Source organism: Monodelphis domestica, chromosome 1, assembly GCF_027887165.1.
Source record: "Monodelphis domestica isolate mMonDom1 chromosome 1, mMonDom1.pri, whole genome shotgun sequence".
Lineage (NCBI taxonomy): Eukaryota > Metazoa > Chordata > Mammalia > Didelphimorphia > Didelphidae > Monodelphis > Monodelphis domestica.
The window spans coordinates 747,979,248-748,003,656 of record NC_077227.1 but is presented as its reverse complement, the minus strand read 5'-3'; positions in this window follow the sequence as shown (position 1 = coordinate 748,003,656).

Genomic DNA, 24,409 nt, shown 5'->3' with positions numbered 1-24,409 from the left:
CAGATAAGGGATGAGGGAACTCAGTGTGGTATAACTACTTCCTAAAATGTCTCTTCAACTAAGGTAAATTCATCTAGAGAATCCATATGAAACAAAAATGAAGTGTTTTTGCAAGCCTGGAAGAAAGATTTCCTAAGATATGGGTGGTTTTGATTGTGATCAGGGCCCCCTGTTTGGGACAGAAGGGAAGGATGAAAGTACACTGAGCTGGGGAATGGATGAAAAATGACTTCCCTCTGATATACTGATGTCTGGTGCCTCTGAATCTTCTCATCCTTAATGGCACAGCTGTGATTAGTTGTCATCTTAAATGACTTTATTAGTCATAACTCAGCTAATGGCAGCCTCAGGAGGAACCTTGGAAGGAGGGGAGTGGGCGAGGAGGTGGGAAGAAGGAGACAGCTGTGCTCTGAGAATAAATAGCCTGAACTCCAAAATTAGCTTTCCTAGGAATCCTGAGTGGACAGGCCTGGCTTTGGGCTGTAGGTAGGTGCAGATGCAGCAAACTATCTCAGGTGAGGTCTGCCTTGTCACTGACTTCACCTCTCTCTCTTTCTAATATTTGGCAGATTTGTAATTGGGGAAATGTGTGGGACAGAGGTCTTGGGAAAGTGGGCAGCAAGGGCAATTGGAAGGAAGGCTCCTACACACACACACACACACACACACATACACACACACACACACACACACACACACACACACACACACGCACTTTTAAGCATCTAAAGCTCTGCCTTCAGTATTATTCTCTCCCTTTGACCATAGTCATAAGCCTTTTGCCACCTCAAAAATGTTGCCCCATCCAATTCACTGATTTCAGGTTTGTCTGAATGAATAGATTTCCTGGAAAGTATTGCAATGCCTTGATGAAGATGCAACCAGTTTATGAGGGTCTACCTTTGTTTGCATTTGTGTCCTTTTTGTTGTTATTTAGTTTAGTTTGTTTTATTCCAGATGTGAAAAAGACGTAAAGCTGGAGCTTAGAGATATTTTTTTCAGGAAGATAAAAATTGATTCACAGCACGTTTATTAAACATTGAAAATGGACATAACCAAGGAGGTCATTAGAACAAATTAAATGCCAGCTTAAAACAATGGAATTTAGATAATACTTTAATATATACAAAACATTTTAGGCATCATCCCTGTCAATCCTCACAACACACCTGTCAAGTATTATTATTATTATTATTATCATCATCATCATCATCTCTGTTTCCTGACTTTAAAATAAGAAGGCTGAGAGACATTAAGTGATATGGCCAGGATCACATAACCTATTTGCTTCTGACCAGAGAAATGAAACTCCAATCCACTTGACTTCAAGCTGAACATTCTATCCTTTATGCCACCTAGATTACTCCTTACAGCCCAATTCCAATTATCTAAGAGTTTAAAACAATGTAAAGGGTGATTCCAAAAACAGAGGTGTTGCTTAATAATAAGAGGAGCTAGAAGGGGTTCTCTAATTCTCTTTTCTAGCTGGTTCCTCCCTCTTGTCCCCAAACACAAGGAATTTTGAGGGGACAAATAGGACTATCAAAGCAAACTGAATAACAACCTGAGTAGTTCATTGTAGAGAACATTCTTGTGAAGGTGTAGATGGTTGATTTGGATTGTCCTTGAGATTCTCTCTAACTTTAAGATTTCTTAATTCTGTGGTTCTTAACCCTGGGAACACATATATGCTCACACACCTTCTGGGAAAGAATAGTATTCCATAAATCTCATAGACTGATTCCAGGAAATTACAGCTTAGTGCAAATATGTAAATCTTGTCAAAGCTACCATCTTTGCACTTACATCTCACATTTCAATAAGACTTCTGAGGTTTGCAAAGTGTTTTATTTGCAAAAACCCAGAGAAAACGGTAATAATTATTTCATTTCACCAAGGAGGAAACTAATAAACAGGCATTAAATTATGCATAATTATTATTTCATAACTTAAACAAATCAATGACTTTAATCTACATATTTAGAATCAGAGTCCATTTACTTAATCAATGAGCATGTATTTCGCACCTACTATGTGTCAAGCTCTATGTTTAGCACTGAGGATACCAATGAAGCAAAAAAAATAACTTGTCCTAGCTCTCAAGTAAAGAAAACAACTATGTACAAATGATATTTAGTTGTTCTTAAAAAATCACATTTGGATGGATAAGAAATAGCAAAGTCATATTACACAAAGTGAAACTTTACCTGATATTAAAGGTACCAGGGGAGCCAAAATGCAGAAATAAAGATGTAGAGTGTTTTAGGAAGGATGAGCAACCAATGAAAATATTCAGAGTTGGGAGATGGAGCACCATGTGACAAAAACAAGAAAACCAGTTTAACTGGATAATAGAATAAATGGAGGGAAGTAAGGTATAAAAAGTAAGGTATAAAAAGACTGGAGAGGTAGGAAGGGAAGAGGTTCAAAAGATTTTTAAGGTCACAGAGACAATTTTATATTTGATCACGAATGTAATAGGGAACTGTACGATTTGATTGAAGAGGAGTGACATGGTCAGACATTAAGAAAATCAATTTAACTTTTATTTCCTCTGTACCAAAAGATGAGTGGGTTTAAATATCCACTCTACTCATATTTGGGCAAGTTAATGTAACCGGAATGTATTTAGTGAAATTTGCAGTACTATACATTAAGATTAGAATTGGTGTTATATATCAGGAAATAGAAGTCTGTTTATATGGCCTGGGCTGGCAACTGCCACATCTATAGTCTATTTATTTAGCTGTAAAGGAAACAAATTCCCATCATCACTAACAGGCAAGATAAAGTAGAACAAAGATGATACTTCTTTAGATTAGATATGCGTATAAAAAGTTTTACTAAAAAAAAAAAGAATATACTTCCAAACTTTTAAGCCCATGTTGAACCTTCATTCTATTTATACTTCAGATCTTTTTCAGATACATTAATTTCCATATCTTGGAATAATGTTAGAGTATAGGTAATTCTTAACATATTTTTAAATTAATGAAATATTTTCTAATTACATTCAAAACAGCCTCCCTGTTTAAAATTAATTTTGTTTGAATTTTTCCTTCCCTCTAAGCCCTTGAACACCTTTTGAGAAATGAAAGAATACAATATCAATTACATGAGTAAAGTCATACAAAACATATTTGCATGTTAGCCAAGTTGAAAAATATAAAAGACAAAATCAAACAAACAACAGAAAACATTGAAACAAGTGTACTTCCATCTGCACTCAGAATTCATCAGCCCTTTCTCTGAAGGTGCTTAGCATTTTTCATCATGAGTCCTTTGGAATTTTCTTGGATAATTGTCTGCACAAACAAAGCTAATTTACTCACAATTGATAAGGTTTTAAATGCTATGTGTCTGTGAATCGTATTTTTTGGGTTCTGCTCATTTAACATTGTAAAAGTTAATAATTTTCACACTTTTTTTTCCTGAAATCATCCTACTGAACATTTCTTTCAGCACAAAAGTATTCCTTTAAAATCAAGTACCACAATTTGTTCTGCCATTCCCCATTTGAGGGACACCCTCTAATTTTCCAATTCTTTTTCAACAAAAAAGAAATGATAAAATCTGTATTTGTATAAATAAGTACTTTTTTTCCCCTTTTGTTGATCTTTTGGGGAAATAGACCAAGTTGGAGTATTGCTGAATCAAAAAGTAGGTAAAGTTTCCTAGACTCTTGGCTTAGTTCTAAAGTATTATCTACAGTGGATGGACTAATTCACAACTCTATCAACAGTAAGTTACTCTCACAACTTTTTCAAATACCAACAGGTTTTGCCATTTTACTCTTTGATCATGTTAGTCAATTTGATAAGTGCAAAATGTTATCGTAGAATTGTTTTCATGTCCCTTTCTCAGAGTGTGGACCCAAAATGATAAGTTAAGGGAAAGCCTTACCTGAGCTTTCCAAAATTCTTCTCCAGATGACTTTAAAGTAATACCTCAAAATGAACTTTGGAGAGCAGAATGAAAAGATTTTCTATTTGAGGAAACTTAGAATATAAGAAGATAGAGACTTTCTTAAAATTGGCTCAAATATGGAATAATATTCTGAATAACTTGGTTATAGAAATGTATCTTATAGGGTATCAGAAAAAGAGTTGAAAAAAGGGCAGATTTGGGAAGGTATTGGTCAGATGCAAAACACTTTCATCAGAGACAGGTTGAAAGAGTAGAAAGAAGAGGAAAATGAGTAGAAAATAAGATGTAAGGAAATTTAGTATTTGTAATAAAAAAATACAACAAGTTTGAAAAAAAGATCTAATTTCTCAAATATATACAACTGAGACACCTTGGTAAAAATACAATTTATTCCCCAAATGATAAATGGTCAAAGGACATACACATGGCATTATTAGAAAATGAAATCAATTATCTCTAATTATATGAAAAATGCTCTAAATCATTGTTGATGATAAAAAAGAATTAAAAGAGCTCTTTAGTACTCCTTTATCTGTCAGATTGGCTTATATGACAGAAAAGGAAAATAATTAATATTAATGGATGTAGGAAAATATAGATTAAGGGTAGAGTTGTGAATTGATCTAACCATTTTCAATGAACCTCATTTTGGCTATTTGAAACAATTAGTCTTTGACTTGGGAGATCTGGAATTTGGTAGTAATATATATGGATTTTTTCATTTCAAATAATTTTAAAATTAAAGTATTGATCTATGAATACTTTCAATTTTTATTTTACCTTCCCATTTTGAGATATTAGGACAATATTCCTTGATGATTGCTTGAAATATGATGTCAATATTCTTTCTCTGATTATAGATTTCAAGTAGTTCAATTTTTTAGTCTCCAAATTCTGTTTTAGAATTAGTACTACATGTTGGTTCCAAGGCAGAAGAGCAGTTAGGGCTAGGCAATGGATTTTAAATGTCTTTATGAGGATCACAAAGTTAGAAAGTATCTGAATTCACATTTGAATTCAGAACCTCCTGTCTTTAGGAATGGATTTTATTCAACTGAGCCACATAGTTTCCCCATAGTTTAATAATTTTAGATGGATTCTCCTTGATTTATTTTCCATGTCAGTTGTTTTCCTGATGAAATAGTTTCTATTTTTCAATTCTTTTGATTTTTTGGTTGTTTTTTTTCTTCTTCTTGATATCTGATGGAGACATTGGATTCGAATTGCAAAATTCTAAGTGTTAAGAATTTTTAAAACAAATATTTGTATCTATTTTTCCATTTGACTGATTATAGTTTTAACATATATTTCCTTTAATATTTTTGTGTCTTTTGCCAAGCTATTGTCTTTCCATAATTGTTTTATTTAATTCTTATTTATTTTTGCATTTTCCTCATCACTCTTCTTAAATTTTTGAAAATTATTTTAGCTATTCTAGGAATTCTTGTTGGACTTGTGTCCAATTTGCATTTTCTCCTATGAGATTTTGTTGTAGCTATTTTGACTTAATTGTCATCTTCTGAATTTGTCTTAATATTCCCTGTTACCATTGTAGATTTTTATTATTAAATTGTCCTTTTTCCAACATTTTTTAAATTTTTGAATTCATATTAATGTTGCTCTCTATTCTTGGCATGGGGAAGGCTTAGGGGCACTGTCACAAGCTTCAGACTTTTTCCCACTGCTATTTTCAGAGCTATTTCTGTACTTTTGGATATTTTCAGGTTTTCTAAAGTTGTGTGATCTGAGGAGAAGTGTGGCTACTTCTTTCCTTGTCTATGCCTTGATCCTAATCCAGGAAATGACCTAGATCTCTTGGAATTGTAATTTATAATGTTTTTCAGGGCCCCTGCTCCATCTTGACTGAAAATGCTTCTCTCCAATCTACGACCCTAAAGTGTGTATAGGATATGGAGTAGCCCAACAGCATCGGGTCCCAAGTCAAGCACTAGCCTAGAGGTCCTCTGTAATCTATTAGTGAATAGTTTCCAAGTTTCCTTTCTTTTTTTTTGCTTGAGAATTCTTGAAAATGCTTTAGCTTCTTACACTATTATGTAGTATCATGGTTGTACCTATGTGGCCTTTCATTTATTTTCTACTCCTATGTCACAGATCTTTTTTCCCCTATCTCCTGGAAAGTTCTCTTGACTTGGAAAAAATGTCTTACTCTGACCTTTAATTGGTTTTGCCAGTTCAGAATTTGAGGTGTTATTTTAGAGTTGTTTGAAGGAGAATGTTGAAAGAGCTTGCTTTATCCCTACCTCCATTCTGCCATTTGGTTTCCACCACCAACATGTGCAAAGATCCAAGGCCACTTCAACTTAGATACCTATTCAAAGTGACATCAACCTTATTTTTCATTCCACAAACTGTGGGCTAGAACACCTGTAATATGGCACTTTTTTCCTGCCCTTTGTTGAGAGAGAAACAGAGACAAGGAAATTGAGATAAAGTCAGAGTAATGGACAGAGTGAGAAAGAGAATGCAAGGAAAATGAAGGAGTAGGTTTTGAACATCTTCTGATTTTCTTATATGAGAGCATTGGGGTTGTAATAGAAAAAGTGATCTTCCAAAATGTAATGCCATGAAAACTTTGATTACAAACCAAACACTTACTTTGCAGAACAGTCTGTACAATACAACATATCTGAATCATCTGAGGTGTTGAGATCCTTTCATTTCAGTCCTCCAAATGAACAAATTTCAGTTATGGTAACAAAGGAGATATCCTCTTGAAGTCAGGATTAAAAGAAAAATGTTACCACTTATTATTTGTGCAACCTGAGCCAAGTTACCTTCTCTGGGCTTAAGAATACTCACTTATAAAATAAAGGTTTTGTTCTTAGTTCTTTATCCATTTTCATATTTCAAAATATAGACCTGATATTTATATGCAATATCGAAGGTTATCCAAGGCCCCTGAGACTTTCTGAAGACCAAATGTGTTATAATTAATCCCTCCTCCTAGTAACTTTAGGTAGATTAGGTCTGCCTAGTCCCTGCCTTTTGTACAAGACATCACCAATTTCATTTCCCCAGTTTTAGGATATAGCATCCTCCAGTTCCTTTTAATTACTTAACAGTTAGATTTGCTTTTACAAAAGATACTTCAAAGACATCAAGAATAAATTATATCAAGAATAAATACATAAACACCCTCCCTTTTGCTTGTGCCTCAATATCCTGACTTTGCTATACTGGCAACATTATCCAAACTGGAATCATATCATCATGTCATCAGGACTCAAACCCCTGGTTTCTTTTTGTTATTTTTGGTACCTACAACTGAAAGTGGGAAAAATGGAACAAGACTGAAAACCTAGATTTATTTCTCAGGGCCATAAGTCCTAAAAATGGAGAAAAAGAAATGTAACTGTTTTCTGACACAGCTCAATGCATCATGCTCACCTCTGGGTTTATAGGGCCTTTATCCAATTGATACCATTAGGGAAACAAAGAAAAAGATAGATGGGAACAGAAACATAGAGACAGAGATCAATATAGTGACTGTAATTATTGAAATTCCTGGGAGGCAGTATTTCTTAATTTTAGTTAATTTTTAACTGACTACCTAAGAAAATCAAAGTAAGTCTGTGAATTCCCTCCATAATCTTAAGGGACACTGACAAGACTGAGCAGTGCAGAAGAGGGAATCAACCAAAGATAAATACAAAAGAGTAAGAGCAAACTCTAGCCCACATCTCTACTTCTTGTAACCTTATCATTCAGCCCCGCCCTCTACCTCCCAAGACAGCTCTGATTGGTAAATAGCCATAAAGAATGTAAATTTAGAGATCCCAAGTCATTCCTCATTGCTTCATCACAGGAAGAGACAAGTGTCAGAATGATGTCAACACAACTATTTTGTCCTCAGCGTATGGCTGGAATTCTGTAGAAAAATGACACCTAGAGTTTGCTGACTTCATTACCTAAGAGATTCATTGTTTAAAGATAAATAAGGAACAGGCCTCCACCATTCTTTTAACAAAAGCCAGTCCATGACAAGGTGCCATGACACTTGGTAGTAAATTAATTGGAAGTTGGCTGACCTTCAAAACTCAAAAAACGTTCAAGAAAGACTCCACATTAAAAAAACACATTAAAATTCAATATTAACTTTTCAAATGGCAGAAATAGAGACAGAAAGAAGACAAAAGAGAGAAAGAACAAAAGAGATGCCAAACTAGAGAAAGAGAATAGATAGAAAGAAATAGGCAGATGGAGAAAGATTAATGTAGACTCGTGCAGTCAACCAATCAGATCTACCTATTCAGTCATTGGGAGAACATCCCTATTTACATAGTTGAGGAACACAGTATGCCTTTTCCAAGAAACAGATTGCAATTATCTTTCACCATCTTAGATAATCTGACCATGCACAAATTCAATTAAACTAGGAATATATTGCATGTACAACACTTTAATGTTCACAAGTGTAAATCAAAATTATTGTATTATATACTTGATCTATGTGTCAAGTCATTCATTTCATCAAAAGTCATTAGTTTTTTTACCAGGCATCATCTACTTTGCTAGGCACTGGAGAAAGGCAAAGCTAAATGAAACCTGCTCTTTCCTCAACAGGAGCTTATAATACAGCAGGTTAAGAGAGGATACATTTGCAAGTAAAAACTCACCACATTCCTCCATATTACCTCTTTTGCATGTAGTAGATTTTATGAAATTGAATATTTTGATAGCTATTCCCTAGAAAATATTATATTGAAAGTAACATACCTAAAAAAGTCATTGTTCTGAGGAAAGAAGTTATTCTAATCCTTTGTCATACACTGATCTATCCTGAAGAGAACTATATTTTGGTCAGAAGCACAAAGGAATATTTTTTAGGAGAGCAATTTTCCTGGATTCAATGAGTCCAACTCTGTCTTATCTTTAATTAACAATATCTTATAAACAGATCATATTTTATCTGTTTTGTCCTTTAGAGTAAAGTTTATATAGCAATTAATTTCTGGGTAAATGAACAATGATAAATCTTTAGAAAACCCCTCACAAAGCTTGTTGGTTCTATAATCTTTATCTCAATAACATGATAAGATGTAGTCAGATATGATTTCATCTCTAATTTACTAATGTAGAAATTGAGTCCTAGAAAACTAAGTAACTTATCAAAAGTAACTTTATTTCATATTTAATGGGAACTTAAAACTAAGAATGCTAGTATTCTATCCAATATACTAAACTGTCATTCTTTTTTTGCAATCAGTTTGATTGCAAAAACCATTTAGACATAACAATAACCCACAACAATAAAATGATGTTCTTAAGAATTTTTAAAGCAAGTATTTTAACCTCCAACACATATGGAAAACAAAGCATTCAAAATATAAAGCTGTTGGAAAAGTCAAAATCATCTTGGAATAACAATAAGTAATATAATAATAATTATTTTTAGGTAGGGCTTTAAATTTTGAGAACTACTTTAAATATTACTTATTTTATATTTAAAGGATTCCTCCAAGACATTATGTAGTGTTATTATACTGATTTCATAGATTAAGAAAGTAAAACTTCAGAGACTAATTGAATCACACAGGATCATATTCATAGCAAGCATCTGATGGATGATTTGAACTATGCTCTTCCTGACTCCAAGTCTAGCACTGTATCAATTGTGTAACCTACCAGTCTCTTGTCCTTGTTTACTCATCCAATAATGGAGTATACCGAAAGAAGTTTTCAATGAGCTAATAAATACTGTTCTCACATGTCATCCAATTTATTCAATTGTAAAAAAAATCATTTTGTACACCTTTAAAATGCCAGTTGGATGATGCATGTGTCATTAATTTCTATTGGAATTCCATCTATTATGATGAGGATGAGAATTTTAATAAAAATAATAATAATGTTAATAAAGCCCTTTAAAATTTACAATGTCTTTTACTGACTTTATTTTCTGTGATGCATACACAAATACTGTAAAATGAGTATTAAAACTATTATCTTGTAGATAAAGAAAAAGATCAAGGAATATTTGCTAGACATTACAGATTTGGGCACATCAGTGGTAACATTTGAAATCATACAGTCCAGTCTCTGCAGTCTCCAAATTGAATCATCTTTTACTATGCCTGGGCTATACTATGTCTATGCCTCAATATGTCTTTTATTTTTTCCACTCTATGATCAGTCTCAAAAATACATTCAATGAAATATGTTTTCTTATGTATTTTAATTATATATACATATACATATATAAAGAAAGAAAGAAATAATAGGCTTTAATGAAGAAGTGGCATTCTTAGTTCTAGTGTTTAAGAATTTGGTCAAAAAGACTGTATGTGTCCTATACTAATGTCCTGATGTATATTATCTTGAGAAGATTACAATGATGATGATGATGAGATATTTATGGTAATAATGAAGTTGAAGAACACAGACAGTAATACAACATATATAATGGTTGGGAGAGTTTGGACACATACTATTTTAATTCAGTCCTCATGAAAATTTAGGTGAGAAAACTTTTCTTTGCCTTTTAAAGTTTCATTATATTTTTGTTTATATATGACAATAGTCATTTCATGTAATTCTCAGATAAATGACAAAGGTTTTAGTAAAGGTAAAAGGAATCTCCAAAGTCATCTAGTCCATCAAATATCTGGAGCATTAATTTCTTCTACAACTCCCCTGCCAATAGATCTAAGTCCTGATTAGTGCCAATAGTGAATCTCATTAAATCATAATATTATTCAAATTCACACAGCATATTTCCATTGGGCTGGAACCAATGACTATATTTTACCTAATATTTGAGTGATGTAAATTTGAGTACACAAGAGACCACTTGAAAGGATTCATTATTTACACTAATTAGGACCTATCTACCCTGCCATTGCATGTCTATATTGATTGATATAACTAGTCCTTAAGATCATTTTTGATAGTATTTTTGTGGAATGGAAGTCTTTCATTGCATTTTGTTACTTTTCCTCCCTAAGGCTTAAATCCATTGTTCTTGGTTCAACTCTCTAATACCAAACACAGCATGCCTAAATTCAAGAATAAGAACATAATATGGAAGGGAGAGAAGGAAAGAAATCATAGAGGAATAGAGAAACCATGAGGGATTTAGGGGGTGAGGAATAGTATTTCCTTTAATAGTACTTCCTTTAATAACCGTAAGGGCTAAATTTAATAGTTGTACAATAATTTTATGAAATTATGTGGTTGCCAATATTTATTATATCTTGAGTCTCAAATTTACTTACAAATATTTACAAAATGGAGAAGAAACAATAAAGTAGAGAAATGTGAAGAGGTTAGAGAAGTTATATATCTTAATTCAGGCAGAGATTAATTAGCTCTCAACCAGGAATGTCAGTAGTAAGTAACCTCAAGGCCTCCTCCAAGATGGAAGCTAGTCTCTCCAGAAGCTAGGAAAGGAGTCATCCTTTCACTCACCCCAAGAAGTAGTACAATGGTCAGAGTCCAAGTTGAAGCTGAGCTCCAAGCCCCTGATCAAAGTGGAAGTCTCTAACAAAGCTTCTTTGAAAACTCTACAGTCAGGACTGACTCAAGCTGAAGGATTCATGGCTTTTTTGGTGACTTCTTGTCTCTTCCTCTCATCACAGAGGCCAATCACAGCTTCCAAATTGTCTAGCACTGCCCAGGGAACAGGGTTTGTGGGGACCAGTTCTGACCTTCTGAAAGTCAATTTTTCATCAAAAAAGTTCATAGATTCCTGGCTGATTGAATCAAAAGGGCTCACAGTTTCCTAATTGATTGAATTTCTAAGGTATGAATTCTCTAAGAATATTGCTAGCATCTCACCTAGCACTAAATAAGGTGTTCAATCTTTTGTTGACTCAATTTAAAAGGTAGGCAAAGAGCGTTAATCCTTTCTTTAATCTAGTGAGCTTACTGTAAATAAAAACTACCTTCATATAGAACTGTTGAGGATCCTTGAAGAGACCTATCATGGCCCTTCTAACTCCTTGTTCTCCACGCAAAACATTCAATGTTTTCTTAACAATTTTTTATATATCTTGAGGTTAATAACCTTCATTTCCTTCTTGTCCTTTTATGGATGCAACTGTTTCAGAAATTAAGGTGGATAACATTAATCCACATATGGGTTCAAAAGGAAAGATTATTACCTCTCTTGTCCTGAAAACTATGTATCTTTTAACTCAGCTGTAGAAAGATTGAAATAGTTAGGGAGGGAAAATATGTGTCCCTTTAAATCTCTTCTTCAAGTTACCAAATTCGTTCATACAGTGGCATGGATTTCAGAACTGTCATGCTGATGTTCATTATTTTCCAATTCCTTTCATGACATGATGTGTCCACAAAAGAAAACCATGAACAAGATGAGGTTGTATGAGGACAGATTATCACCTCCATCTGTCCAGAGACTGATGTTATTACTGAAGTCTTTGATTACATTTTGGCTGCCAGATCATGCTGCTGATTCATATTGTGCTTATAGTCCATTTAAAGCCCTATTTTATTTTTTATAACAGCTTTATCCTGTCCTCTTACACCTGATCTTGCATTTTTAAATTGTTTATTTTTTATAGATTATAACTAGACATTTCCCTGAGCTTTGTTTTTTTTTTTTTATATTTTTCCTGCACAATTATAGGTTATCAAAATAAGATCATTTGCTGTTATCATGACTATGTTGGCCAAAGTGCCTAGCTACATATCTGATGCAAGTTTTGTTTCATTTTAAAGCTAAATTAGCTTTATGCCTCTATATGTATACAAGCCCCATAGATGGGTATATAAACCAAATTTCTATATATGTATGAATGCATATATACATACATGTATTTAAACAGAAAATATGTGTTCATGTGTATGCATGTATATGTTTGATCACACACAAAATTGAAATAAGGGTTGAGCCATGAGAATATTTAATAGAAACTTCACTCCAGTGACACATAGCTCTATTTGGCTATGCATTTTAGTTTCAACTATGCATCTAGTTTCAATTTATCCTGCACTGCTATTGATTTTGATGCCTTCCAAACATACATAAAACTGGCCATATTAGTAGTAGGTATCATTCAGTTAGGAAATTCTCAATTGAGTCTAATGTCTGTGTTTCTATATACTTCTACTGTATGTGTTTCCTCAGAAGTAATAAAAGATAAAAGACATAAAATCATGTAAATGGAATAGAAAAATATGACTATTGGAGTCAGGAGACAACAGTTGAATTCTTACCTCTGTCGAATACTAGCTTTGTTACCTTAGGTATATCCTTTGAGTCCCTAGGCAATGATCTAGGATTATGAATTATATATGATTTGCTAAGCTATAGTAACAAAGGATCTTTATATGCTGTAAGTATAAAAAGTAAGAAAAGCATGTCTATCTGAGCTTCCCAATCCAATTGGGAGGCCTTTCTGATCAACTAGGTTGGAAGAGATGAGAGCTTAAATTAATGTGATGTCTATTAAGAATGAGGAAAGGTCAAATGTGAGAAGTAATATGAAAATAGAAACAGCTAGTTGATTGACTTTCTACAGTAAAGAAGAGTGAGGAGTCAAGGATCACACTGATATTACATTTTTTTTTAATGTCACTGTCTGGAAAATGAAATAGATAAGTTGGGACAAGGAAATATACTTAATTCTTTTCTGGATATATTGATTTTTAGTTTTGTCTTAGATGGCTATTATGGATAAAGCATACTTTCAAATATTGATTTATCTTCTTTTTCTTTATTTTTTCATTAAATTTATTTATTTCATTATTCATTTTCTAGTGACATATCATATACTAATAGATAACTTTTTTATCCCTTGTCTTATCAAAAATGCTTCTTGAACTTCTCCATTTTATATTTTGCTGGCTATGGATGTCAAGTAGGCACTGTTTAGTTAATGAAGGAAAGAACAATTCATTATTATGCATTTCATGTACTTCCTTATTTATTTAATTAGTTATTTCTTAAATAAATAGGTGTTCAATGTAAAATAAGGTTTTTTGTAATTTATTTTTCTTGATTATTAATATGTTCTTATGAGTTTATCCTTTTACCAAATTTTATCCAAACCCCTTTCCAATTTCTTTTCCTGTTAGTTTGATAAATTTAAAAAAATAGAGAAAAAGAAAATAAATATATATTTGCATATATGCTTTTTTACTTTAAAGAGAGTAGATATTTGAATAAAATAATTAAAATAACATATAATGTAGCATTTTAAGAAATAAATCCACTAAAATTAGACATCTCTTTGTAGATTATCAACAAAGCTAGCGGAAAGGGTTAGAAAAAGTACATCAGAATCATTGATCCAAAGTATAAACTATATGGGACGTCACCTCACAAGATTCACTTTGGAATTTCATGACTACTTTTACATAATCCTTTTGATATAAAGAAAGGCAAAGAAATGGAAATATTTCAATTAATTTATCTGGTTCATTCTAACATAATAAAATATCAATTCTTAGTTTATTCATTGAAGGCAATATGAATTAAAGTATGAAATAGTTACTTTAGACCACTATACCAACTAAAAGCAAAATTTCTCTGGAAGAAAAAAAAATGGCCAAGAATATAGTCAGTGGTCAATAGCCAATAAATATTTATTAAGCACCTACTATTTTCAAGATATTATGCTTAGTGCTGTAAGAGTTAAAATAGTTGGTTGTCATAAACTATAGTGATTAAAATAGTGGAAGACTTAAATTGTAGTAGATAAAAGAGTGGATGAATAAATTGTGACTGCAGAAAATATGTTTTCACTACAGTGTCTTGTTTTTAAAATCAAATATATAAGGTGGTCACCAGGGAATTATTCCCAATTATGAAATATATCTAATCAGCTGGGTTTTATAGAGATTTTAATTAATTAATACAATGAGGAATTAAAGAAAGAGAGAAAGAGAGAAAAAGGAAATAATGAGAAAAGGATAGGCCGGCCCAGGGCAGCCCTGGCCAACCCAGGCCTAAGCCTTAAGAGAAAGATCAGTCAGTCTTTTATCACTCACCATAAGATCTGTTCAAGCAAGGATTCAGAGGGACAGAGTCTCCTCAGAGGGAGTTCCAGCCAGAGACAGCCTCCCTCAAACTGTCTTTAAGAGACTGTCCTCAAGAGCCTCTCCCAAGAGACTCCTTAGAGACTGTCTTCCCTCTCATATTTCTCATCTCCTTATAAAGGGAATTTTCTCCTATGTCACCTCCCCCAAGTTCTCACATCTACCAATCATAGTAGATGTTTTTCAAAGGACAGACCATTCTTAGTTCACACCTGAGTAGACTAATATTTTGAGTAAATCACACCTGAGTAGACTAGAATCTCTGAGTAAGTTTTCACCTCTTTGCTCCTTGTAAGTTCACAAGTTGCCTGACCTTCATAGGTACTTAGCACCCCTTTGTATTAATTCTAAAAATAGGCATGGCTTAAGAACTTTTTGTCTTACTATAAGTATGGGTTTAAGTATCTTTCATTGTTCATCAAAGAGTTTACAACTTTATCTTCCCCTAAGGCATGCTTAAGTATGGTGAAGTAGAGTTCTCACATTCCTCATCAAAGTAACTTCACTGTTTAAAGTGGGAAATAGTCTTAACCCAACCTTATGAAGTAGGGTCTGGGAATTTTTAAGGTTCACAGTGCTAGAGATATAAGTAGAAAAAAATGAGTCTCAGCCCTTGATTAGAATACATTTTAATTTTGTTTACATGTAATAAGGGAAGACTAAACACAAGAAGAAAACTGAAAAGAGGGAAATATAGAGAAAAGGGAATAGCTTAGTGAAGATAATGGATGGTCACCAGTATTAAATGCTTTAAAACATTTTGAGAATAAGAATTGAGAAAAGTCATTTGATTTTAAATTTAAGATATGTCTAGTAATATTGTGTGTTATTGAATCAAATTATGACTTCTGTAGCACCAAAATATTGCTTTAAGGAGGGCTCAAATTCACAAATAAATACTTTAAATGCACACGTATACGGTGTATATACACATATGTATACATATGTATATTTGTATTTGTATGTATGTATTATTCTATTATCTTAAAATATGAGAAAGGACAATGACTTTTTAAAAAGTGGAATTCATATTAGGATCTAGAATTTTTGGGTCACCAAAGTGTCTCTGAAATTTGGTGCTAACTAACCAAATTCTTGTGGGATAACTTACTGAAATATATATTAAGATGACCTTGGAGTGCTATGGAACTGCTACTGCACTTAGAAGAAATGGATAATGATGCTGTTGCCACAGATACTTTTCCTGATTTTTTTTCCCTTTTTTTTTCTGAAGTTTATATCCTTTACCTATACTGAAGTCCTCCCCAAGTGCCTCATTCTGATGCACAGGAGAATCCAGGTTTTTAAAAATCTAAACATGTGTATATGCATGCATATATGTGACCATGTGTGTTTATGTTTATAATATACATGGTTATGGATCCAAAAGGCCAGCCAGGCACTCAGGTGACTGCGCTACAAAGTCCTCCAACACAGTGGCGTAAGAAGCTCAAAGTGTACAACGCAGTGGTCCTCAGCTCGCTCCTGTACAGTTGTGAAACATGGACACTGTACCGAAAACACATGAAACAGTTGGAGCAATTCCACCAACGCTCCCTCCGGTCAATCATGTGGATCTGATGGCAGGACCGATTCACCAACCAGGAAGTCCTCGACAGAGCCAACTCCACCAGCATCGAAGTCCTGGTCCTCAGAACCCAGCTACGATGGTCTGGACACATCATCCGCATGGACCCACAGCGAATACCAAGGCAGGTATTCTATGGTGAACTGTCAGCTGGACTCAGGAAACAAGGCCGACCAAAGAAAAGATTCAAGGATCAGCTAAAGTCCAACTTGAAGTGGGCTGGCATTACACCAAAGCAACTAGAACTCGCTGCCTTTGTCAGAAGCAGCTGGAGAACCCACATTAACCAAGCCGCCACCACCTTTGAAGATGAGCGACATCGATGTCTTGCCACTGTGTGTGAACGCTGACACCAGGCCACAACCGCACCTCCCATAACAACTGGCATCCCAGGCCCCATGTGCCACAAACTGTGCACCTCAGTCTTTGGACTTCAAAGCCACATGAGGGTACATCAATAGATGAAACTGCAGAAAGACAATCGTCATTCTCAGTCACCGAGAGACTACCACTATACACGTTTATATCTATGTAGCCAAGTATATTTGGGCATCTATTAAATGCATATGATCATATATATGCACATACACACACACACCCATACACACACACACACACACACACACACACACACACACACACACATATATATATATACACACACACACATAAAAATACTTATGGGTGATGAAAACTGCAAATTGATACTTGATGTTATTTGTTGGAAAAGTTGAAAGAGGTAAGAGTAATATCAAACTTACAAGCCTGGATGAATGAAAAGATGGCCATATATTTGAATAAATAGGAAAGTTTTAAAGATGTTCAGATTTGGGGCTAAAGGAAGATCTCAGATTTGGGCATACTGAGATCAGGATAGCTCCAGTACATCCAATGTGAAATGCCCAGCTTGGTATCGCTTTTTATTTATTCTACATTCATGAATTTTTTAAATTGTGAATAAAAATATCTAATATAGCTCCTGAATCAAAAAATCACATTTAAATTTTGACTAATTAAGTGACTGATTGATAGGCCATAAAATAAATCTTAGAAGCAACTATCATAGAAAGAGTCCAGAATTTGGGAGTTGTAGCCTTAGTTTAAATCCCAGTTTGATGGCTTATTTCCCATAGGCTGTGGGGCAATCAATCAATCCATGAACCTTAATTAAATCCTTCTTATGTGCTAAGTCCTGTAATCAAAGAGATGAAAATTAAAACTAACCTACTCTCAAGAAGATTATATTCTAGCAGGAGAAGTAATGTGCTCACAAAGGCAAAATCCTCAAAATCTATACAACTAAACACAAGGTTCATTCTTTGGAAGGCAGTAAAAGCTAATGACATCAAATATGAGTTTGTGTAGAAGGTGATGTCTGAGTTTTTAATTAAAGACAATTAGGGATGCTAAAAGACTGAAGTAAGAAAGGAATGCATTCTGGGCATGAGGAACACCTGGACAGGTGTGCAGTGATGTGGAAAGAATGGCATATGTGATCACAGCAAGGGCAATTTGTTTGCAATGAAAACACATAAATGTGAATCAGGAGCAATAATAGTGGAAAGAAAGAACTCTTAGGGTCAAACATAGTAGTTTTTACAGGACAATAGCAGAAATAGGTAGTCACCAGAGAATACAAAGCAAATGAGTGACAGAAAAGATGTTGCCTCTCCCCTGAATTTCTACATCCTCAAAATGAGAAGTTTGAACTAGATGACCTCTAAGATCTCTTCTAAAACAAATTCTGAGATCTGAATATTACAGAAGACTGCAAACATAGAACTAATGAGAATTCAGAAGTGAGGTTATAATAATAATGTGACTTCATGAAGTAATATTTTTTTAAACTTTTTAAAAGAATATCTTTCTCCAAATCATAATTATTCTTCCCTTTGGTTCCAATTTTCAAATTCATGAATTTAAAACAGATGATACCTTTATATAAAAATTGCTCTTAACTGTACTACAAAATGTAAAAATTTCAAGAATATATATATATTTTTTAAATATATTTTATTTGATCATTTCCAAGCATTATTCGTTAAAGACATAGATCATTTTCTTTTCCTCCCCCCCACCCCCCATAGCCGACGCGTAAGTCCACTGGGCATTAGATGTTTTCTTGATTTGAACCCATTGCTTTGTTGATAGTATTTGCATTAGAGTGTTCATTTAGAGTCTATCCTCTGTCATGTCCCCTCAACCTCTGTATTCAGGCAGTTGCTTTTTCTCAGTGTTTCCACTCCCATAGTTTATCCTTTGCTTATGAATAGTGTTTTTTTCTCCTGGATCCCTGCAAGTTGTTCAGGGACATTACACCGCCACTAATGGAGAAGTCCATTACGTTCGATTATACCACAGTGTGGTATTAGTCTCTGTGTACAATGTTCTCCTGGTTCTGCTCCTCTCACTCTGCATCACTTCCTGGAGGTTGTTCCAGTCTCCATGGAACTTCTCCACTTTATTATTCCTTTGAGCACAATAGTATTCCATCACCAACATATACCACAGTTTGTTCAGCCATTCCCCAATTGATGGGCATCCCCTCGTTTTCCAGTTTTGGGCCACCACAAAGAGCGCAGCTATGAATATTTTTGTACAAGTCTTTGTGTCCATTATCTCTTTGGGGTACAAACCCAGCAGTGCTATGGCTGGGTCAAAGGGTAGACATTCTTTTGTCGCCCTTTGGGCATAGTTCCAAATTGCCCTCCAGAATGGTTGGATCAGTTCACAACTCCACCAGCAATGAATTAATGTCCCTACTTTGCCACATCCCCTCCAGCATTCATTACTTCCCTTTGCTGTTATGTTAGCCAATCTGCTAGGTGTGAGGTGATACCTCAGAGTTGTTTTGATTTGCATCTCTCTGATTATAAGAGATGTAGAGCACTTTTTCACGTGCTTATTAATAGTTTTGATTTCTTTATCTGAGAACTGCCTATCCATTTCCCTTGCCCATTTATCAATTGGAGAATGGCTTGATTTTTTGTACAATTGATTTAGTTCTTTATAAATTTTAGTAATTAAACCTTTGTCAGAGGTTTCTATGAAGATTTTTTCCCAATTTGTTGTTTCCCTTCTGATTTTAGTTACATTGGTTTTGTTTGTACAAAAGCTTTTTAGTTTGATGTAGTCAAAATTATTTATTTTACATTTTGTGATTCTTTCTATATCTTGCTTGGTTTTAAAGCCTTTCCCCTCCCAAAGGTCTGACATGTATACTATTCAGTGTTTACCCAATTTACTTATGGTTTCCTTCTTTATGTTTAAGTCACTCACCCATTTTGAATTTATCTTGGTGTAGGGTGTGAGGTGTTGATCTATTCCTAGTCTCTCCCACACTGTCTTCCAATTTTCCCAGCAGTTTTTATCGAATAGTGGATTTTTGTCCCAAAAGCTGGGATCTTTGGGTTTATCGTATACTGTCTTGCTGAGGTCGCTTTCCCCCAGTCTATTCCACTGATCTTCCTTTCTGTTTCTTAGCCAGTACCAAATTGTTTTGATGACTGCTGCTTTGTAATATAGTTTTAGGTCAGGGACTGCAAGGCCCCCATCGTATGTGTTTTTTTTTTCATAATTTCCCTGGATATCCTTGATCTTTTGTTCTTCCAAATGAACTTTGTTATGTTTTTTTTTCTAAATCAGTGAAGAAGAATTTTGGTAGTTCAATGGGTATGGCACTAAATAGATAAATAAGTTTGGGTAGGATGGTCATTTTTATTATATTGGCTCGTCCTATCCATGAGCAGTTAATGTTTTTCCATTTGTTCAAGTCTAAGAATATATATATTTTTAAATTGAAGGACCAATAACACTTAGCCTGATCCAACTTAATTAACCATCTGTTTATAATTATTAAACAAATATTCATATAGCATGTTCATTATCAAAAAAGGAGTTCTAGAGAATAGCTTTCATCTTCAAAAGAGTTCTAAAACAATGTATAATATGCATACAAAGTGATTTATAAATTTTAGAGGTTTATATCATTATGAACTATTGATATGGTCTCATCTAATTACCATTTATGAAGTACCTACTTAATAAAAGTTAAGTAAATAATAATATTGAGATTTAGATAGTACTTTACATTTTATGAAGCAATATACATGTGATATATTCCTCACAATAACCTTATAAAGTCTGACTTGGATCACCTAATTAACAAGTGAATGATGAAAGGTACAAACTATTCTTTCTGACTCAAAATCTGACCCTTCATACCATATAGATATCAATGAGTCAATAAGATAACAATATCAAATGGAATAAATGAGAGAAAAAAAAATTTTCCCTTTGAGGTCCTAATATTTTATTAGGAGATGCAACATGAAAACATTAACAATTGTAGGAGAGCACTAACAAGGATAATGCTACAGGCTGAGCTCAGAAGAAAAATTAGAATTCTGAAAAACCAGCCAAGGTAAGAAGGGAATGTGTTTTCACGTATGGCAAATAGTCTGGTTAAAGCCTCTGTCAGTGTTCCAGTGTCCTCAATTTAGAAATGAATAAGTGGAGACTCAGAATATTTAACTGATTTGACCAAGTCATTGTTGCTTATAAATAACAGGAGGGATGTTGAAATTTGGTGCTATTGAGTCTGTTTGCTCTCTATCTCATAGCATTTTTGAAAGACCAAAGTAAAATGTTAGAAATACATCTCTATGAATGGGCTGAGTAGCCCTAGCCAATGGGTGAACTAGAATATAGAATTGACACCAGGTATATGAAAAAGATGTTCGAATTTAACAGGGTCTAGTGCAAGACAACAAACACCTTTGGAATCTCTAAGTGATGATACTGACCAAAGCCTGCTTCTGGAAGAGTTTTGATTACGTGGATTTGAAGGGCATTGGAGAGATAATGGAGCATGGGTTAGATGTTATCATACCAAAAATTTACTGCATGGTGGAAACTAAGCTTGTGCACTACTTATGCACATAAAATTGGAAGAAACAAAAGTAAAGAATAACTGTGGAAAGAGTGTGTCCTTGAGGTCTTGAGAAAGAATCTTTGTTCCCATTGTATCCTCAAAATAAGTAGTCTTTTCTAAAAGAGAAATGATATTAATTGAGGAAATGGCCTTCCAATCCTTTAGTATAGAAGCTATTAGATCCTATGTAATCTTAAATGGGTCCCCATGATATTTGAATTGTTTCTTTCTGGCCACTTGTAGTATTTTCTCCATGGCCAGGGAGCTCTTGAACTTGACTAATGACATTCCTGGGAGTTGTCATTTGGGGATTTATTACAGTAGATGATCTAGGGATTATTTTAATAGCTATTTTATCCTCTTCTTCAATAATATCAGGGTAGTTTTCTTTGATAATTTCTTGCAATATGATGTCTAGGATTTATTTTTGGTAAAAATCATTCAGGTAGTCCAACAATTCTTAAATTCTCTCCTTGATCTATTTTCTAGGTCAATTCTTATATCAATGAGCTATTTCATATTTTCCTCTATTTTTTTTCTTTTTTGATTTTGTTTTATGTTTTCTTAATGTGTTATGAAATCGTTGATTTCTATTTGCCCAATTTTAGTTTTAAAGGCTGAATTTATTTTAAAAAAAACTATTTGATCCTCCATTATATTTGGTTCATTCTACTTTTCAAAAATCTCTTTTCTTTATTGGATACCTGTTTTCCAGTTGTCCAATTTTGCTTTTTAAGCCACTATTTTATTTTTGAATTACTTTCATTTCTTTTCCCCATTCCCCTAACTTTTTTTGATCTTTTAGTTCCTTTTTGAGTTCTTCAGTCCTTGAGAAAAAATTCAATTTTTATTTGATGTTTGGCATATGGTTTTATGGATTTTATGGTCTTAATTGATTCTGTGCTTCAATCTTTGTATCCATAAACATTTTCTATTGTTAGGACTTTTTTCCTGTTTCTTTCATTTCCCCATTGTTTTTTTTTTAAATTTTTGCCTGTGGACTGGGAATTCTAAAAGCTGATGATTCTGTTTCCTCTGCTGATGTCTTGATTTGCTTGACACTCTGAGCTATTTTGTCCTGGTGCTAGGTCATCACCCCATCACACATTTAAAAGGGTCAAGTGCTCTGGAATCCCAGACCTCACTGTAGGCTGATGCCATGACCTGGGAATTCAAGGGATCAAGGGGTTTGTTGTTGTGACCTGGCATTTAGATCCCAAATTGGCTAATACTTAAGCTTGGAACTTGTTGCATGTTTTTTTGGGAGTGGCACGGTTGGTCAACACTCTGCTTTGTAATTTTGCTCCCTGTTTCCACCTATCCTGTGAGATTTAAAATGGTTGAGGTCTTAAACTGTAGTGATTAAAATAGTGGAAGATATAAATTGTGATAGATATAAAAGAGGGTGAGTAAATTTGACCTCAGAAATATGTTTCACTACAGTGTCTTGGGTTTAAAATCAAATATAAGGTGGTCACCAGGGAAATATTCCCAATTTTTCAAATACCCAAGTCAATTGGGTTTTATAGAGATTTTAATTAACAATACAATGAGTAATCAAAGAGAGAGAGAGAGAGAGAGTAAGAAAGGAATAAGTATGAAGGGCCTCAAGCCAATATGGCCTAGACCTGTGTCTTAAAAGAGAAATCAGTCAGTTTTTTTATAACTCACCATAAGATCTGTCTAAGTAAGGATTTCTAATGACACCAGGCCAGCAGCATCTCAGCTGCTTTCACCAGCTCCCTCCTCCATCTGAATGTTTCAGAATCAGTCTCCTCAGAATGAGTCTCTCCAATCTGAATGTTTCAGAATGACTTTCCAGCTCTTCCCTGAGCTCTTATTTTTATGGGCAAAATCTTCTCTGTCACCTCCCCTAAGTCCTTACATCTACCAATCACTGTAGATGTTTCTAAAGGACCTCCCATTCTTAGTCCACACCTAAGAAGGTGTGGATTTTTGAGTAATTCACACCAGGAAAGCTCTGAGTAAGTTTTCCAGTTCTTTGTTCCTTGTAAATTCACAAGTTGCTTGACCTTAAAGGTACTTAGCTTAAGAATAGTATGGGTTTAAGTACTTTTCATTGTTCAGAAAAGAGTTTAGAACTTTATCTTCCCCTAAGGCAGACCCAAGTAGGTAAAGTAGAATTCTCACATTCCTGCTTTAAGTAGAGTTCACTGCCCAAATGGGGAATGGTCTTAATCCAATCTTATAAAGTAGGGTCTGGGAAATTTTAAGGTTTACAATCACATGAAAAATGAAGTTTTCAAGCTGTATTCAGTTGGAGATGCCACTCACTCACTTTTGTTGTTGTTTTGGATTCCTGTAATTTTGAGGAACTTTGTAAAGATTGATTTGGAAGGATAAAGTTCTTTAGTTTATTAAATATCTTTTGTCTTCACATTCCCTGATTATTTCTAGTATCACAGAAAATGCATGTATTTTGATCTTTGCCTTTTCATGCAAGAATTCAATCAATACATCCATACTGAATCCCTTAAGTTTGCATTTCTTCTGTTCATCTTTTCATTATTTTCTTGAGTTTTGATTTTGATACTTAAATCATTGTTTAGATTCTTTTTTTGGGAGGGTGAAGGTTAGGGAGGAATGTCCAGATGTCCTCCATTTCTTAAATGTCAATTTATCCCTGGAAAACTATGCTCAGCTTCATAAGGCAAGTGATTTTTAATGACAATTGTAGATCTTTTGGTTTTTGGAATGTCATATTCCATGACTTTTGATCCTTTAATATAGTAACTGTTATGTCATATAACCATGCTTGTTGGGCCAAGATATTTGAGTCATTTCTTTATAACTATTTATAGTACTTTCTCATTGCCCTTGGAATTCTGGAACTTGGCTTTAATTGTATTTGGAATTATATTTTGTAGTTTATTTCAGGAGATGACTGATGGATTCTTTCATTTACTATTTTCTCT